The 19,044-nt window shown below is 42.6% G+C and overlaps 1 long non-coding RNA gene across 1 annotated transcript in view; it reads left to right on the plus strand.

Moving 5' to 3' along the window:
• LOC149525186 (uncharacterized) overlaps window positions 1-19,044 on the plus strand; it is a 259,587-nt gene that overhangs the window by 44,335 nt on the left and 196,208 nt on the right. Inside the window, exon 3 of the long non-coding RNA XR_016349269.1 lies at window positions 11,482-11,559. This is a non-coding gene — a long non-coding RNA (uncharacterized LOC149525186). The remainder of the gene's footprint in view (window positions 1-11,481; window positions 11,560-19,044) is intronic.

Consider the following 19,044-nt stretch of genomic DNA (forward strand, 5'->3'; position numbering starts at 1 on the left):
TTATTAGATGATGAGCTTTCGTGGGCCAGACCCACTTCCTCAGATCAAAAACTGAGGAAGTTTTTGATCTGAGGAAGTGGGTCTGGCCCACGAAAGCTCATCATCTAATAAACCATCTTGTTAGTCTTTAAAGTGCTACATAGTCCTGTATTTTGTTTCAGCTACAACAGACTAACACGGCTACATTTCTATCACTATTCTGTAAAAAACAATGAGTCTTGTGGCACCTTAAAGGCTAATGTTTACTTGAACATAAGCTTTGGTGGGTCACTCACTTTGTTAGATGCATGGAGTGGAAATCTGAGGTAGGGATGCTATCATCTATCTATGGCTATGTCTAGACTGCACTCTAAAATGGAAATATGCAATTTGCACTATGCAAATTGCACATCTTATTCCAATTTCATTTCAAAATAGGTTATTTTGAAATTTGGCGCATCTACATGGTGTCAAATTTTGAAATAAAGCACTATTTCGAAACCTGCTTTATTCCTCGTGAAACAAGGTTTACAGGGATGCCGAAATAGTGCCTCTGTTATTTCAAAAATTATTTTGAAAGTGGACATATTCCTTGGATGTGGGGTAGCTATTTTAAGGTTTCCCGAAATAGCCTTGCAGACTAGACGTACTCTATCGATCATCTGTCTATCTTAATACTTATCTCTGTGATGTACTAGTATATCAAAAGAAGGGAGTTACTTAACTTTGGTCCTATACTTGGTAACACATACAATTCCAATTCAGGCATGGTGGATGTTGCTCACTCCTAGCAGCTGATGGGGAAGTATGAATACCAAGAGTGGGAAATAACCATTCTACGTCCTTATTCAGTCCTAATTTGAGTGTTACATTTGCAAATGACTTTCAGCTCCAAAAGGTTGTATTCATTCATGACAAAGGTCACTGAGTCCTAGCTGTGTGCTTTTTCCATTTCAGCTTCCAGAATTTAAGAAAATAAAACCAAAAGTCATAAAACAAACTCCTCTATTTTATCACATTTAAACTAGATTTTTAAACTTTTGCCTAAGTTTCTGACTTTTGTTTGTAAAGAAAATATGAATAAAAAGGTTCCGAAAGTTTGAAGCTTTTAAAACCAATTTATATGTGTCTTTTCCCTCCAATGCAGTTTTTGATACAATTCTTCAAGCCACTGAGTCTCCATTGACTTCAATGGAAAATTAGGTCAGACCTACAGGAAGGCACAAAGACACAGTGTAAGGGCATGCCCAAGGAAAGCATGCATCCTTGCAAACATGCATCCTTCTTGGGTGACTCTCTTCCTGCCCAGACATAGCATTTCAGTGGACTTTGCCTCACTCCCTTTTGTGACAATTCGCTCAGATTCTAGAATAAGTCTCAGCCAGTCCCTTTTCTGGACTTCTTGGCTGGGTCTTCTGTGTTTCAAAGGATAGCTGTGTTAGTCTGTAACTGGAATAACAAACAATGAATAGCCTTGCACATCTTACAGACCAACAAAAATGTAGATGGTATCATGAGCTTTTGTGGGTGTAACCCACTTCAGATGAATAGAGTTTAAGGGTCCCCAGTTTTCAAACAAATATCACAGAGAGGATGGGGAGGGAGACGAGGAAGAAGGGGGAATGAAATTGGTGATTAGAATGTCTATGCTAAATGAAGCTAAGAGCACTTACTACCCACTCTAAGTACACTTTGTTTAGTTTCTTTTATTTCATGAGGATGTGGAATATTGTGGATCCAGCTAATGTCTTTGTTTAGACTTCTGTTGTAGGACTTGTAAATAAATTAAGTTCTGTAGCTTGCCTGTCAAGCTGGCTCTCTAAATTGGTTTAGCATTCTCATAACTGAAATACCCACCCAGAGAAGTGAAAAAACAGATCAACAGCCAGACATCAACTACTTCAAGATAGGCCCTACAAAGAAAACATGACACCAGTTGTCATCACCTACAGCCCCCAACTTAAATCCCTCCAACACATTCTCAACAATCTATCCTGGAAAACGACCCCCTCATTCTCACAGGCCTTGGGGGACAGGCCAATCCTCACCTACAGAAAAACCCCTAACCTCACAAATTCTTTCCAATAAACACACAGCACAGCTCCATCATACTCATCCAGGAACCGACCCCTGTAATCGACCCCGATGCCAACTCTGTCCACACATCTTTACAAGCGACATCATCACAGGACCTAATCATGTAAACCACCACATCAGTGGCTCATACAACTGCATATCCACTACTGTTATCTATGCCAGCAATGCCCCTCTGCTATGTATATTAGCCAAACTGGACGTTCTCTACAAGCAAGAATTAATGGACACAAATCAGATATCTGTAAAGGCAACACACCAAAACCTGATGGGGAACATTTTAACTTGCCTGAGCATTCATTAATGGATCTCAAAGTCACTGTATTATTTCAAACCAATTTTAAAAGCTAACTTGACAGGGAAACTACAGAACTTAATTTCATTTACAAGTTTGATTCCTACAACAGAAGTTGAAATGAAGAGGTTGGCTGGATGGCTCATTACATGCCACATCCCAATCACATAAAACACCAAAAAAAATTGTACTTAGAGTGGTTAGTAAGTGCTCTTAGCTTCATTTAGCAAGACATTCTAATGGACAATTTCTTTCCCCTTTTCCTCCTCTTCCTCCCCCAGCCCCTCTCTGTGCTATTTATTTGAAAACTGGAGCTCTTAAACTCCATTCATCTGAAGAAGTGGGGTGTACCCACAAAAACTCATGATACCATCTACATTTTTCGTTAGTCTCTAAGATTATTGGTTGATTTTTTGGGGGGGCAGGGGAGGTCTCCTGTTGTCAGCCCTTTGACCAAATCAGACACAAATCAGTCTGCTGCCAGGGGAAGGGGGGCGGCAAGTCCTACACCAAGAGGTCCTTCGTTCTTCCTTGGGTCAACTTCACACAAACATGGTATTTTTCCCTTGCTGAACTTACCTCCACACAAGTCCTTTGCCCCTGTTCAACTTATCTCCTGTTCTGTTTCAGATGTTGGCAACCCAGACTTGTCTCTGCTGAGAGTCTCTGTCTATCTCTTAACCTGACTTCCTTCACCATCATGGGCTTCTGCCTCATTCCCTGAGTTTCACAAACTTTAACCAACCCTGGAGTCAGCCCTACTGACGCCTATTGCTCTACCCCTCATCCCATCCAGTCCCAAATCAACAGACCTTCCTCCAGGCATTTCCCAGGTAGCATGAGATGCTTCACTCAGCGTATCTGCATGAGATTAATCTTGAGGTGAGCTCTCTTTCTGTGTTCCTTATTACCACCTAGTCCCACCTCCTCTGACCAGGAGGCAATCAGTTAATCAGCTCCCAGGTACCCCTAGTTAGCTTGCTCACTTTCCCCATTATCTCTAAGGATTTACCTTCTTAAACTCTGATGAAGGGTATCATTACTCATTTATATCAGAGAGATTCAATTGTGAAACATAACAGATTAGAGTAGCTTTCTTTCACGTTAGTTGAAGTTCTTTTAGTCCATAATTTGTAATATTTAAGGAAAAAAATCTAAGTCATGTAGGTAGCTAGAACAATTTAGATGTAACTTTGTAAACTGGAGGTCTTACAGTTATTTTTCTATCCTGTGGAGTTTTTCTTGTCACAAACTACAGCCCTGATTCAAGAAAACATCTAAACATGGTGCTTAAGCCCATCTTTATTCAGAACAGATTTTATAACACACATGCTTCTAAATAGAGATGCTTTCATGAGTCAGGACTGATGGGCCTAATTCAGTGCTCATTTAATTCCCTGGAAAGACTCCCATTGACTTCCAGGGACACTGAATCAATCAGAGTTGGTGGTAACCTGCAAGTTGCAGAGTGTTTTGCTGTGGAACACTGAGTTCCAGCAATCAGTGTCTCTCAAGGCTTCTTGAGGTTTTGGTATCTATTCTCATACCAAATCATCTGAAAAAACAGGCAGGTTTTCTTCATTAACCTCAACATGAACAGCAATAGACCCTTACGAGAGGGGTTCTGCGATGTGCAGTCAAAAATCATGTTTTGAAAGGGACTATACCACAATGAATACTTTCATTTTTTACTGTAAAAAATTACAGCCTTGTAAGAATAATAATCCCTGACAGAAAGAGAATAAGAGCATGCTATGTGAGTTGTGTGTGCAACATTTAATTAACTTTGAGAGGTACAGAACATATGTTTCATATGAGTGATTTTCCTTCAGTCCTAAAATACATGAGGTTATTAAACTTTGAAAAATTACAGTGAGGAATCCCTGAAGAATTAAAACTCATGATTATTTTTGCTGTTCTCTGCAGAATGATCCTCAGAATGCACAATAGCATTTCCTTCTTCATTGCTTTAATGGAAAAAGCCCTTGTGTAATCAATGTTGCTTCCATAATTTGTAGTGAAACAAGTATTTACCCAATGTAAGTATATGCTAAAAGGTGTTAGTATATCTTACCTATAAATCCACTGAGAGGTGAGAAACAGTGCTCCACTACCACACTATCTTAAACTGTGACCAGCCAAACTAAATCTGTTAATGAGTGGAAGGAAATGATGTCAAACATTTTTCTTTATGACCTTCATGGGTAGGTGGTGATTTTCTTGGCATAGCCTCAGAGCCCTTGTGTGTGTACCAGAGCAAAGGGGAAAAGGTAAGATTTTAGTGATGCAAAATAAGGTTCTGAATTTAACAAAGGGCTTATGTTAGCTCTAATATACCATATGGTTAATTGGCATCCATTATGAAGTCTGTTTTGAGAATAAAATATGAGGTTGTTCAGGATAATGTTTGTTTAAAATAAAAAGATAATGTTCTCACTGCCCAGAGAACACATTAGATGAATTGGTTTATTAAAGAACACAAATTTTAGAGATTCACATTTGCTCTTTCTTGACCTTACCAAAGTTTGCTAATCATGGCCAGCTCTAGATGAAAGACAATGTTATGTCTTCAGTAGGAAAATGCCAGATGATGTATTTCAGAAGGATCATTTTGTTTCGTTCAGTTTTCTCTCCATTGCTATTCCCATCCAAAGCTCTTATAGTTAGGAAGCATACATTTCTTTGATATTTAAGGTTAACTTTTCAGTCTAGTGTGTGGGAAGTTAAACTCCTCTATTGCTCATTTCTGCATCTGATAAAATGTAGATTTCAACCTGACTAGTAGGGAGTTAGCTAAGAGTGGTATAGTAGTAGGTATGTAATTGTTCATAACAAAGCTGCATTCCAGTCCCGATTTTATACTATAACAGGGTTAATATTGAGCAAAAATTAAAGTAATTTTCAGGGTGAAATCAAAGCAACAGTTAGGACTAAGTGGCAGGATTTAAGGTTCATGTATAGAGCATCTGCATTATGAGTGTGTTGCAAACCATCACTGCATGGGGATGAGCTGCCTGGAGAGCAGGTTGGGGACAAGTTTAGAGCAGATTGAATATAACAACTCCATGACGGCACAGACTCATTGGTTTTTCCTTCCTGTGAGTGGGGAGAGGAATGTGGGAGTAGCTTTTGATATAGACTGCCTAAGGTGATAGCTGCAGCTACGAAGCTCCCATGTTAGCTCTTCTCAGCCAGCATGGAAAGAGATAGATTGTTGTTCCCCATCCACTAAGAAGCTTCCCAGTGTACAGTGAATTTATGCAAACTGTTCTGTTGAGGTGGAGATTTGTTCCTTAGGGGAAGTTTTAGGAGCCACCCTGCCCAGCACATTCCCATTAGCCAGTTTCTGGAAGAAATGAGAGCTGCTTGTTGGACTAACAGGCAGCCAAGAAGAATCAGGCCCCCTCTGCTCGGCTCAGTTATTCATGAAGCACATGGCCAGGCTGGCTTGCTGGCTGAGAAACATTTTAAGCTCTCCAGGCAGGCTAGTTTGGCAGCTGGCAAGTAAGTCTTTCCTGCCCCTACTCTCTGCCCCTCCTGCCCCCACACTCAACATACCCAAACCATCTGTCCCCCTTCTTACACCCATACCCCCTCCCAGATCTGGCATCCCAATCTCCTGCCCCAGATCACAATCCCCTCCTACCTTAGGTCACATCCCAAACTTCTGCACTCCAGTGCCCTGCCCTAGGTCACAACCACCTGCTTCATCCCAACTCCCTCCTGTACCCCAATCCCTTACCCCCAAGCTCCCTTATGCACCCAACCTCCATCCCAGACCCCACTTCTCCTCCATTAATATCCTGGAAGAATGTGGCCCTTGACCACTTTCCAAAATCTTGGAGTGCCCCCCCCCCCCGTCAAAAACCATTGACCACTCCTGCTTTAGCTATCATCTTTGAAACAGACCAGTTAGTTTAACTTCTGTGCCCTGGAAGATGATGGCGCAAGTAATTAAGTAATTTATTTACTTCTGGATGTTTGCAGATTAAGTGATAGGTAACAGCCAGCATGGGTTTGTAAAGAACAAAACATTTCAAACCAGTCTGATAGCTTTCTTTGATAGGATAACAAGCCTTATGGATAAGGGAGAAGCGGTATACCTAGCCTTTAGTAAGGCTTCTTATCAACAGACTAGGTAAATACAACTTAGATGGGGCTACTATAAGATGGGTGCATAACTGGTGCATAACTGGCTAGTGAACTGTTCTCAGAGTAGTTATCCATGGTTCACAATCATGCTGGAAGGACATAACAAGTGGGGTTCCACAGGGATCTGTTTTGGAACCAGTTCTGTTCAATATCTTCATCCAATGATTTAGATGATGACAGAGAGAGTATGCTTAAGTGTACAGATGATACCCATCTGGGAGGGGTTGCACCTGCTTTGGAGGATAGGGTCATAAATCAAAATCATCTAGAGAAATGGTCTGAGTAAATAGGATGACGTTTAATAAGGACAAAGGCAAAGTACTCCACTTAGGAAGGAAGAATCCATTTCACACGTTGTTGTGTGTTCGGTATATTCGATATGAGAGGAGCCAGTAAACACCAAAGATAAACTATATCTCTAACTTTATTATACACAGAAAAGTAAAGGAAAGAAATATGGAGTCATATAAATCCATTCCAATGAATGAGATAGGTAGCACAGACAATATAACAACGCCTACACCTAGGACAGTGCACAAGATATTTAACTTTACAGATTTAAGCATACATGTATGTATTTCTATAAATCTCACACAGTTCCACCATTAGCAACGTACAATTGTCAGATGGAAGGTGGTGGCCTCTTTCTTTCCCCACGCATAGAGGTGTCCACAATGCATTTGCTGGTAGGAACAGGCACCAACTTCTTAATTGCAGTGAGTAAGGTAGTGGTGACACCTTACCCCATCCCTTCCACCAATTATAATTGGTTTTCTACACCTATAGTTATACTTGACTTGGTAGTTCTAATCCATATCTACCAATCTATTACATATTGGTAATTACGTACTGTATAAGGCATGTATTATGCTCATATTTGGAGTACATTCTGCCACACAGGGTACAGGCAGTCCCCGACTTACGCGGATCCGACTTATGTCGGATCCGCACTTACGAACGGGGCTTTCTCGCCCCGGAAGTCGGGGCGAGAAAGCCCTGTTCGTAAGCTGCTCCGGTGCCCCTGGTCTGCTGGAGACCGTCTCCAGCAGACCAGGGGCACCGGGCGGGTTCCTGCGCTTGAGGCTTTGCCAGAGCAAAGCCTCAGAGGCGCGGGACCCCCCCGCGGCTGCGGCTTCAGTCCGGGAGCCTGTGGTCTGCTGGGGACGGTCCCCAGCAGACCACAGGCTCCCGGACTGAAGCCGCAGCCGCGGCGGGGTTCCCTCCCTCTGAGGCTTTGCCAGAGCAAAGCCTCAGAGGCTCTGCTCCCCATGTCCCTGGTCTGCTGGGGGGGGGGGGGGCAGCTAGTGTGCTCCCCCCCCCCCCCAGCAGACCAGGCTTTTGTTTTGGACTCTGGGGCAGAGCAGCTGGGGCGCTGCCGATTGGTCCTGCAGCGCCCGCTCTGGGCACTACTGGACCAACCCGGCAGCACCCCAGCTGCTCTGCCCCAGGTCCTGATTCAGCCGCTGCTGGTCAGTTTCAGCAGCGGCTGAATCAGGACACCTGGGGCAGAGCAGATGGGGTGCTGCTAGGTTGGTCCAGTAGCACCCAGGAGCGGCGCTACTGGAGCAACCCAGCAGCACCCCAGCTGCTCTGCCCCAGGCGTCCCCAAGTCAGCTTCTGCTGAAACTGACCAGCGCTGACTACAGGAAGCCCCAGGCAGAGTTGCTCTGCCCCGGGCTTCCTGGAATCAGCTGCTGATCAGTTTCAGCAGCAGCTGACTTGGGGACGCCTGGGGTTCTTAAGTTGATTCTGTATGTAAGTCAGAACTGGCGGTCAGTTTCAGCAGTGTCTGAATCTGGACGCCAGTTCCGACTTACATACAGATTCAACTTAAGAACAAACCTACAGTCCCTATCTTGTACGTAACCCGGGGACTGCCTGTATTGCTAAAACTATAATTCCTGACTCTCACAGCTTCCCTTAACCCAAGCCTTCCCTGCGTGCTTATATGCACCAGACTTGAGACAGACCTGAGCTGTTTTTCAGGGATCTCTGCTGTATTCAGGGCAAACATTATTGTCGAGGCAAGGCAGTCCAGGCTTCCCTACACACATACAGAATGAGAAGCGACTGTCTAGGAAGGAGTACTGCAGAAAGGGATCTAGGGGTCATAGCGGACCGCAAGCTAAATATGAGTCAACAGTGTGACACTGTTGCAAAAAAATCAAACATGATTCTGGGATGCATTAACAGGAGTGTTGTGAGCAAGATTCGAGAAGTCATTCTTCTTCTCTAATCTGCAATGATTAGGCCTCAATTGCAGAATTGTATCCAGTTTTGGGTGCCACATTTCAAGAAAGATGTGGAGAAATCAGAGAAAGTCTAGAGAAGAACAACAAAAATGATTAAAGGTCTAGAGAACATGAGCTATGAGGGAAGACTGAAAGAATTGGGCTTGTTTAGTCTGGAAAAGAGAAGACTGAGAGGGGATGTGATAGCAGTTTTCAAGTACCTAAAAGGGTGTCACAAAGAAGGGAGCAAAATTGTTCTCCTTGGCCTCTGATGATAGGACAAGAAGCAATGGGTTTAAATGGCAGCAAGGGAGGTTTAGATTGAACATTAGGAAAAACTTTGTAACTGTCAGGGTGGTTAAACAGTGGAATACATTGCCTAGGGTGTTTGTGGAATCTCCATTACTGGATACATTTAAGAGCAGGTTAGACAGACATCTATCAGTGATGATCTAGATGGTGTTTGGTCCTGCTGTGAAACCAGATGACTGGACAACTTGATCTCTCGAGGTCCCTTCCAGTTCTAGTGTTCTGTGATTCTGAGATGTCTTTAGACACCTGTGGGGAAATGGCGTGAGGCTGGTGGCCAGAAATTGGAAGTATGGAAGCAGGGATAACTGAAGGACAGAACAGCTCTATAACAGAAAAGGAAATGGCCCCTGGATTCTTCTGAGAACATGAGTGAGAAGGAATAAGGGAGACACTACCTCTAACTACACTCTTTTTTTTTTTTTTTTTAACATTTGTTACGTGCTTATATAAAAACCAGATGGGTAGCACTGCACACTATTGTTCTCTCTTTATTGACAGACCAAGAGCAGCAGCAGGAAGGCTTCCCTCACATTGATAACCAATGTGCCTTGTCCTTGGGGCTGGAAAGACTACCTTTTAAAGCAGGTGTGGGCAAGAGGCCATCAGTGCACTGGATCCAGCCCACCTAGCATTTTCATCTGGCCTGTGGCAGCTCCCAGCCATGCCAGTAACGTGTTGCCTAGGAGCTGCCGGGGAAGCACAAGACCTTTCAACTCCTGCTGTTTAAGGGTTTGTGCATTGCTCGCGCCTAATCAGCAGCTCCCAGCACGTGTTAGTGGCAAGGCCAGGAGCTGAGAGTCCTTTCAAATGTTTCTATTTAAAGGGCTTGCACTTACAGAAAGGCTGCTACCATGCTGCCTGGCAACGTCCCGGAAGGCATGAGCCCTAAATAGAAGCAATTGAAAGGGCTCACAGCTCCCGGGCTAGTTGCTAATGTGCTACCTCTCAGCCACCTGGAGCCATGAGCCAGGAACCCTTAAATAGCAGCAATTGAAAGGGCTCCTGGCTCACAGCTGCCAGGCAACGGGTTAGCAGTGAGGCCAGGAACTGAGAGCCATTTGATGTGAATTCCAAGCCTCCACTCCAGACCACTCTAAGAGAAGGCTAGCTCACAGCACTGTCCCATCTGCTTGAGGTCCTGCCCCTCCCATTGGCTGGAACTCAGGGGGCAATAACCAACCCCAGGCCAAGCAAAGCTCAGGGAAGGCTAGCTCCTAACCCTACTCTTTCCAGGGCAGGCTGTGACCACTTCCAAAATTTGTGAAGTTGGCCCGCCCTTTCAAAAATTATTGCACATGCCTGTTTTAAAGGCAATAGGTAAGACAGTCTCTTATGTGCTGAGGATTTTCACAAAGGTATTAGCTGTAGTAGTGCTTCATGTGATACAGGTCATGTTTTGTTAGGGACCGTCATGACACTTTAGGCAACCACTGAGCCACCAGATGGTAAGGTGGATCATTACTCAACTGAGTTCAAACCAGAGACTTAAAGGTGAAAGGCTCCATATCCTCCTATTATAAATCCAATGAGTCATCAGTTCCCATTCTTATTTCTTTGTAAGGTAAGTGTTGCTGCTAGCGCCAGTTTTATTTATGTGCAGCCTGTACTATATCAACTTTACTTATTGTGTACATTTCTCAGTTAACCATTTGAGTTTATTGTTTTGACAATTTTTTAGAGATCTGCAGGAGTAAAGCAGAACTTTGTGCAATCAACTCCTATTTCAAACATCCTTTTCTAGAGGTGGTTCACACTCCTTAACTCAGTGATGGGACCCAGCAAAGTTTCAGTTCTTCGTGGTGTTACACTTGCAGTCATGCTTTCTTCTGTGTACTTTATTCAGAGTTTGGCCATATATTATCTGCTTGATAATTCAACACCTATAAAAATGTATGAATTTGTATTAAAAACCACACTTGATTATGTCTGTGTTTGAGGCTTCCCATGAGCACTATATTGTTTGGTTAAACCTAACTGTAGTCCCTCAGAGTAGTAATTACCTCCTCCCCCAGTTCACTTCTGTTAGTGGACTTACTGCTGGCAGCTGCAGGTGCTACCAGTCGAGGATCTTGTCAATGTTAAGGATTTGCTGCCTTGTAAGGTTTGTTTTCCTCCTAAATGTACCTAGGCACATTTTCAGTGGACCTCCTCAATTGTGCCAGCAATATCTATCAGCATAACTTCTGTGTATGCAAAAGTGTATCTCCACAATAGAATGTTTATGTTCAGTGAGATCTTGATTGTGTAACTGCGTTTGTGAGCACACAAATGGAAGAAAATTGATAGCACTAAGTACCCACAGTAATTGACTTGAAAAAACACAGATACAAATATGGAGACTTTCTGAAAAATTAGCTTTATAACTTATTCCATCTTTGATTCGTTGGCTTCATAAATTCTCCATTTTCTCCTTGTTAGGCTAGATTATCACGTCTCTAGAGTGAAATTGACCGTTATTGCTATTGGCTTTTTGCACAGGACTGAATTTCAACTCTGGTAAGTAATGAAACACTCACAACAACACTAGACTGCACATCTCCAAACTTATGCAAGTCTTTTTTTCATATTTCATATATTTATTTTAGGACTTTAACATAATTTCTGTTTTGTAGTTGAAATAATTTTGAGCAGAAGACATTTTCAGCAATAGGAAAATTACTTCATGAGCTAACAAACGTCTGTACACCTTCCATATTTTGAACACATTATAGAGGGATAGTCTCAAACAGTTGCAACCAACTTTCATTTTCAGCTCTATTCTTCATCCTCTTAATTTTTGGTAACAAAATTGGTTTGTGCTCACATAGTTAGATTTAGTCTGAAAGGGAAGAAAATCTCTATAGTGCAAGAAACTGATCATATTGTGTTTGAGTTATGGGTCATTGACCAATTATTCTGAGTTATGGTTACAACCATAACTCAATTAAATAAGCTCTGTCTTACTTCACCTATTCATCAGAATAAGGGGAGCTATTGTGAATACTTGAGGGTAGACTAGATATTAATGGAAGATTTTTTGATCAAATCATTTTAAGTAGGCACTGTGGGAATTTCACAGGGAATTCTATAAGTTTGAAACTTTGTTTCAGAACTGAGTGTAAACAAGCAAAAAAGGAAAGAAAACAAAATTGGGGGGTGGGGACTCAGTATTTTGATTTCTATGAAATAAAAAGGTTTCAGTGCAATTTTGACTTTTAAAAAACCTAATTTATAAATAAAATGTCTAAATGAAGCTATTTTGAAATGAAAAAAATCAAAATGTTTGAACTTTATGAAAATACTTTCTCTCCCACCCCCCAAAAAACTGTAATTGTATCAATCAATAAGTTTCTATAAAATTTTTGCTTTCATTCAGTCAGTGTTTTCTGGGGAGGGGCATACTCCTGTCAGAAAATCCCCAAGCAGCTCTGATTTTAAGTTATGGACCCTTAAATGTGAGGTAGTTTTAGAATTTTAGTCACTTTCAATTTTTTTGTGAGGGGGGACCATTAACTTTAGATCCTTAGCTCCATTGCAAACTTTAAACTTTCTGCAGTTAATTTCCTCTGATTATAAAGAAAAATCAATAACTGCTATATTTACAAAAATTGGACTTTCAGCCTGACACAGTAGTGCTCACTTTATAAAGTGTGCACAGGCTGATGGACAGTGAGGGGAGCTTTACAGACAATTCCTGAATTCTACAAGGCAGTACAAAATAGTGGGTTCTGGCTAATTGCCTTGACTGTCACACACCAGTTTCTGAAGTTTAAAAACCTAGACCGAAAGACTAGACTGGAAAAATGAGAATCCAACAGTTTTTTTTTTTTTTAAGTGCAAATTCAGTATTTGTTATAGAGATCTTATAGACAAGTGCTTCTTGGTTAATAGTAAGCAATATAATATATTTGTGGTAAAGACTGCCTTTAAAACAAGATGTTTTGAAATATTATATGGGAACAAGCTCTGCTTGAGGTAAACAGCACATATCCCTATTATTGGCTGAAAAACTAATACATAATTAGAAGACCAGATAAAACAAAAGCAACATGTGAGATACAGGAACATATTAGATCTAATCCCTATTGTGTAATTTTTCTGTAATATGAAATGAGCTGCAGAGATAATGTTTGCTGATTTCAGGAATGAGGCTAATAGAAGTTATGACTGTATGTAAACCTTCAGTTCCCATTAACAAGTATGTAACAAGTATGTAGATGGCTTTTAGGAATAAGTTGTTTAGTTTTGCAATATGTTTTAGGGAGAAGCATAACTGTCTTTGTCTTTCTAAAACTTCTTTAACTTCCTTCTTCCTTATCAAAACACACTGCATTTGGTTTGGCTTCCTCCCGGTTGTGCCTGAGCTCCTCCTTATTGGCTTGGAGAGTCCAAGAACACGGCAGTGGAAGGAACCTGGCCAGTTATGGGGGAAGCAGAGCTAGCTGGGTAAGAATCCTGCCTCTTTCCTATCTAGCAGCATGTCAGCTTTAACTGCTGTTTCCCTTGCTTGGGAAATGGATACAGGACAGAGCTAGGGAGGAATGATGTGTGTGGGGGTGGGATGGAAGTGGAGGGGGGTGTTAGGGAATGAAGCAGTAGGGAAATTAGCATTTCCCATAAGAGAAAAGGAGGGGATCATTGGGGTGGAGTGGGGTGGTATAGGAGGTAAGAGGGAATTTATATTGTTGAGGTGAGGTGTTTCCAAATAGCTCAGTTGTGTGTCTGCCATAAACCCTGAGCAAGAGGCACTATGTAGTTGTATTATGTTTGGAAACCAGACTAAGTTGAATACAGGCAGTCCCCGGGTTACGTACAAGATAGAGACTGTAGGTTTGTTCTTAAATTGAATCCGTATGGAAGTTGGAACTGGCGTCCAGATTCAGCCACTGCTGAAACTGATCAGTTTCAACAGCGGCTGAATCTGAACGCCAGTTCTGACTTACATACAGATTCAACTTAAGAACCCCAGGCATCCCCAAGTCAGCTGCTGCTGAAACTGCTCAGCGGCTGATTCCAGGAAGCCTGGGGCAGGGGCTTCCTGGAGTCAGCCGCTAGTCAGTTTCAGCAGCGGCTGACTTGGGGACACCTGGGGCAGAGCAGCTGGGGTGCTGCCGGGTTGGTCCAGTAGCGCCCAGAGCGGCGCTACGGGACCAACCGGCAGCGCCCCAGCTGCTGTACCACAGGCGTCCGGAGCAAAGCCACGGAGCACGGGGGCAGCGGGACAGCCCAGACACGCTGTGGCTGTCCTGCTGCCCGCATGCTCCTTGGCTTTGCTCCCCGTCTCCCTGGTCTGCAGGCCAGGGAAAAGGGGAGCAAAGCGGAGCAAAGCCGCGGAGCACGCGGGCAGCGGACAGCCCAGACGCGTCTGGGCTGTCCGCTGCCCGCGTGTTCTGCCGCTTTGCTCCCCGTCCCCCTGGTCTGCAGGCCAGGGAGACAGGGAGCAAAGCAGAGCAAAGCCAAGGAGCATGCGGGCAGCCGCTTTGCTTCCTCTCCCTGCCCGCTGCCCGCGTGTTCTGCCGCTTTGCTCCCCGTCCCCCTGGTCTGCAGACCAGGGAGACAGGGAGCAAAGCAGAGCAAAGCCAAGGAGCATGCGGGCTCCGCCACTTTGCTTCCTCTCCCTGGTCTGCTGGAGACCAGAGAGACAGCCCCGTTCGTAACTGCGGATCCGACATAAGTCAGATCCGCGTAACTCGGGGACTGCCTGTACAGTCTGCCTCTTCCTTTTGCTTCCTGGTTCCCCCTTAGTCCTTGCCCTGAACTTGGTATGGATTACTGCCCAGGCACACTGACTGTGGTGTGCTAGTTTGCATGCTGAGTATGGACCTAGTCGTCTTCTGCTCCCAGCCCGTATGTGTGGCAGGGTCCCTTGGTTCCTCTCTGGCAAACTAAATAGCCTGAGTCTACATGAGACTTGGAAGGTCGGTTTAAGGTATGCAATTCCAGGTACATAGAATATGTAGTTGGAGTTGCCTTATCTTAAGTTGAGCTTGGTAACATCCCCACAGTGGGTGGCTGAAGGGAGCAAACTCTCCTGTTGGGTTCCCTTACTCCTTGTGACTGCGAAGAGTGCAGGCGCTTGCCAGAGCTGCCCTTGGCATTCAATTTTATGGGTCTTAACTAGACCCGCTAAATCAAAAGCCAAAAGGTCGATCTCCGGTGTGGTGAGTGAAGACCTGCCCTGAACTTGTTCATTGTGCAACATATTTTTCAGAATTGTAACCAGTGTTATAGCTATATCTCCTATGTGGAAAAGCTGGAGAAATTACTTGTAAAGTACTCCAAAAGAGAGCAAAGATTGCGGCAGGTACTGATGGAGTCTGAATTCTCCAGGTCTGTTGAAGGGGAGAACTCAGATTCTGTCATTGACCATCACTAGAATTTGTTCTAATGGAATAATTTTTTTGCTGGAAAATGCCATTTCATCAGAACTAAAACTTTTAGCAGGAATGTCTCTACAGAGCAAAATCTTTCTAAAAGCACTATTATAAAGCATTTTGATAGACACATTGATTTGGAAATTAATATTATAAATTACTTTTATAAGTAACTGAAAAGGGCAAAGTCAAAACGGAATGGAGAACTGTTAAGTAGAACATATTTTAAATTTGTTGGCTTCCTTTTTGGGGAAAACTTCATAATTCTTTGGGGTTTTTTTCCAAATTGCAATGAAAACAATTTTCAATGTAATGGAATTTTCTGTGGAACAAAGTCACTTCCTGCCACTTACATGAAACTTTCACACACATGTTAGTCACTCATGGTTATAGGCACTGATTTGGTTTCCTCCATGTGCTACTAACCACAGGAAATACTTTTTTCCATGTTTCATTTGGCTGTGGAACTCACTGCTGCTAAATATTACTGTGGCTAAGCCTAGGATGATGGGGAAAAAAGACCCTCTGTTCCATGTGTGTGTTCTTATTGTCTATGGAAATGTATATGGACTTTGCAGACTCTAGCTGGACATCATCAGAGGAAGGAAGAAATCTCAATTTCTGTGGCATGCCTGTTTTGAGTGGGGTGGGGAGCATTCTTATTAGTCCATTACCAAATTCAGCATATTCCCATCCTCCAGTTTAGTCAGCTCCACTTGCTGCGCTGTCCACTTGTTTAGTGTTGAGTATTGGCTAGACAGCCCATACTCTCTGCCTCCTCCATGTCTGCACTCCGTCTAGAGAGGCCCAATGCAGTCCCACAGGGGATGTTAAAGTCCCTTTACTCCCAGGTGTGCACAAATAAACCTGATTCTCAGTCTAGCTCTTAATTGACAAATAGCATAAAGTCAATAATTTGAAAAACAGTTAACAAGGTACTTTTTTAGAAATCATCTGACAGGAAATTTTGCTTTCAGGGGTTTGTTTTCGGCTTTTGTTTTTCATTCCTGATTTGTTGTGCTAGAGGCAGCATAAGTCAAAATATTTTAAAATAATGGGCAAGAAACAGTATGAAGCAATATGATTTGGCTTCCTATAAAGTATTGTAATGCCTCCACCTTGTGGTTACTTTTGTGATTAGCACTCCTGTATTGCGCTCTCAGAAATGCTAGGTGGAATTTTAGCTTTAACGTTAATAGCTCTTTTCTTATTTATAAGTAAGGCTTGATGAGGAAGTTTAGTTTAACTTCTCTATAAAAATTGTTTATTGTAATGATCTTGGTAAAAATGAAATTCTTGTGGAGGTGGAATTTACGGTGCAGGGAGTGCTGCCATATCTCCTTTCTTGAAGTAATAATAACAAACACCAAATGCAAGGTTTCCATGGTTTCCATCATCAGCATCCCAACTAAATAAATTTGTTTGTTTCTGCATTGATTTTCACCACCAAACACTTCTAAAGCCCAATGAGCACAAAGTACTCCACAGTCAGACATTAATGTATTTCAGCTCACAACACTCCTAAGAGGTGGGCAAGTATCATGATCCCAATTTTACAGATGAAGCATGGCTTAATGTGTTTTAATTAATGACTTCCACAAGATTATACAGCAAGTCAGTGATAGAACAGGGAGTAGAATCTAGACTTTGACTCTCAGTCTTGGGGTTTAACCATTAGATGTACTTCCTCTCCTCTTTATTATGCTATTAACAAGAGGAAACTGATCTACTGTAACTTTAACTGATGCTGGGTGACCCCCAACTGTTTGGACTTGGTTAATAATCAAAAAAGCTTGAATTCTTTTCTATGCAGATTCAGTCTGCAAATGTTGTAAGAATAAGCTCTTGTGCAATCTGTGGTATTTCCTGATTGCTAGCAGCCAGAAATACCATGAGAATTAGCTCTTTTGTGGCATTTTGTCACTTGGTACACTGGTTAGAATCTGGAACCCAAGAATAGGTAAAAATTTTAAAAAATAGTTTTTTTATTTAAGGTTATTCAAACTTCCCTAAAACTTCAGAAACATTATGATTCAAGTTTCAGATGATGGCGCTCTACAGTTCAGTTCTTAGAAGCACTGGTTCTGGCAATATATCACCTTTAAAAATTTCTAGTTTATTCAATCTCTTATGGTGGCAATTAAATTTTTTACTTACATGTGCCTATATCACCTTCCCAGACTGAAATTTTGTCTATTTTGATTGTTGCTTCTCTTATAGCAGAAAGCTATTGATGTATTATGAGACTTCTTGATCATTCATCATAATTAGTTAACACATTTTTAAGTCCTGTTGCAAGTGAAATGGACCATTAACATCCCTCCAGTCATAGAGACGGAGGGCTGGGGGGGAAAGGCAGGGAAGAAGCTGGGGAGAGATTGCTATGGAGCAAAAGTCACCAAAAGTGAAAAACAGTCAACCCCGTATTTCAGCCTCCCATTCTCGACAATTCATGGCCCCCATTGCTAGCATCCTATCTACAGATAGAGCAAAGCAATGTGGATAAGCATCCCACAGTGCAACGTTGTGGGAAAGCACAGCTCATCCCTGCACTACTTGGGATTCCCTTCTAGCTCTGTGAGCTCTCAGAGCTGAGGAATATTAAAGCAGCAGCAATCTCTCCAGACCTCCCCCTGCAGCAGCAGTCTTCCTGCCACTGTGTTCCTAGTGTCAGGCAGTAGAGAAGCACTTCAATGATTTGTTCTTTGTCTGCTCCTCAAAGAAAGCAGCTCACTCAGCTGTCAGATACTTCCTGAAGCTTTGAAAGAGGAGGGACACATGCCTGCAGGGAAGCAGAGATCACAAAACACTGAGCAATGCCATAAAGGCAGTCCTTGTAGGATACTTGCAGAAGTCAGTTCTCTCAACAAAACAGAGTCCACACGGGCTCTTTTCAACAATAAAGGTAGGGGAAAAGACAAAAGTCTCTTGTAGGGGTGGACGTGTTTTTGTCGCCAAAACTGCGTGTTTTCCCCAAGCAAAGTCACATTGCAGTGTAAACATTCTCCCTGTTTTTTGTTTCCAAAAGTTTTTGGTGATCACACATGCCAGTGTAGACAAGGTCTCAGTAGCAAGCTGCCCACCAACCAGAACATGCCAATTGAAAGAGGCACAGAACAACAGACAGAAGATCTGCAGATATATCTCCACTATTACAATAATAAACACCCCACACAACATTTCTGTCAGGCTCCATGGGTCCCAAACATGCCTATCATAATATGTAGTATACCTCATCCAGTGCACTAAATATCCCAATAGCAACTGTGGGTGAAACCAGACAACCACTATCCTCTCCAATGAACTTGCACAGAAAACTGACAAAAACACCACATCACCTGTGGGTGAACACTTTTCACTCTATACACAAGCTCTCAGTTTTTATCTTCAAAGCAATTTGCAAAAGATGGCCCTGAGCTCTTAAATGCATAACTTTGCTAGATACTAAAAATCATAGACTGAACAGAGACACTAGATTTAGGGTATGTCTACACTTGCACCCTTTTTCGAGAGAGGGATGCAAATGAAGACATTTGAAATTGCAAATAAAGCCGGGATTTAAATATCCCATGCTTCAGTTGCATAGTCGCATTATGGCGCTATTTCAAAATAACAGATGCTATGAAGA

Source organism: Pelodiscus sinensis, chromosome 3 (assembly GCF_052426305.1).
Source record: "Pelodiscus sinensis isolate ZL-2025 chromosome 3, ASM5242630v1, whole genome shotgun sequence".
Taxonomy (NCBI): domain Eukaryota; kingdom Metazoa; phylum Chordata; order Testudines; family Trionychidae; genus Pelodiscus; species Pelodiscus sinensis.